This window comes from Wasmannia auropunctata, unplaced genomic scaffold, assembly GCF_000956235.1.
Source record: "Wasmannia auropunctata unplaced genomic scaffold, wasmannia.A_1.0 LD336076.1, whole genome shotgun sequence".
Lineage (NCBI taxonomy): Eukaryota > Metazoa > Arthropoda > Insecta > Hymenoptera > Formicidae > Wasmannia > Wasmannia auropunctata.
The window spans coordinates 5,874,405-5,875,861 of record NW_012026814.1 but is presented as its reverse complement, the minus strand read 5'-3'; positions in this window follow the sequence as shown (position 1 = coordinate 5,875,861).

Here is a 1,457-nt window from a genome sequence, read left to right as displayed (position 1 = left end):
CCAAAAATTAATATTTATCGCTGTAAATTAAACGATTAAAAAGAATATGTAATTATAAAACATCACGTTTGGTAAATTTTGGGGACATGTATGCCAATAAATTTAAACGCAAATTGAAATACAATTTTTAATTTGTTTAGAAATTGAAACGGGCTGTGTAACTTTTTAGCTTATCCAACAAAATTCATTGTTATCATTGTAAATGACGAGCAGAATAAGTATGTAATTACAGAACATAAGGATGGTAAATTTGGAAGACGTTTATTTATAAACTAAAACGCAATTTATAATACAATAAGTTACATTTTTTTTATAACCTTGTCGTTGATTATTTTTTTAGTAATTTAATACTGGTGTGTAAAGATAAAACGTAAAGTTGAAAGAGTAATACGCGTTTGATATTTTCAGGATATATGCGAATAAACGTAATAAATGAATAACAATAATATCTTGATTTTCCCAATAAAATTCATGTAAGTATTTTTAATTTAAGTACGTACAGTGAATTAATACAGATTATTATTTAATTTAGTTTTTTGCAAGTGTTTTTTTTATTAAATATTTTTTTATATTCAATAGAATTCATTATTTGGGTCCAATGTTGAAAAAAAAACGTGTGTAAAATTTCGAATCGTAACTGTTATATTTTGAGAATAAGTGCTAATAAATATAATTTTTATGTTCTCAAAATGTACCAAATACAAAACAAGCATTATATGCATTTGGTCTATTGTGAGGACTTTTCTTTTGACAGACTGCATGTCCTTGAATATTACCAATCTTGGAACTTGTAATTTTGAGGACGGTCCTTGAAATATACCAAAGTCAAATAAAATAATGAAGACGGTCCTCAAAAGTACAAAATGTCCTCAAAATGTACCAAACGACTGAGAAAATGTCCCCAAATTGCACGTTAGTGATATATATACATATTTACATAAAATTATCTGGAAAATATTTTGCTAATACTTTCATAATTACGTTGACATATTCAGTCGTATCAGATTAAATATATTTTCCAGATAATTTTATCGTTTACCGCTCTCTTTTTCAACTTGTCAAACATTGTTAATTGGAATCGGTTTCCGACTCTTTTGTATTTTTACTGGTAATTATAATCTGAAATTACTTAATAAGTGACATGATAATCTTAGTGCCTCAGTACCAAAACACGCGAGTCCTGTTGTATGGTTGTTTTATGTAAAACAAGTTGTTTTATTACATTTGTATACGTTATTACGTCGCGTCGATTACATTCATCTAAATAGAGTATACAAGTGTATTCATATACCGTTGAAGAATAATAAATATCCCCTTTTGAAGAATGTTAGAGTACTGTTTCTCATTTTATATAGTGGATGTTCGTTAAAAGACCCAAAATGTATTATTTTCAGTGACAGAAAGCCAATTTCTGAGAAAACTGAGTTGCTTGCGATGTAATCGTTAGAAAAACTGTA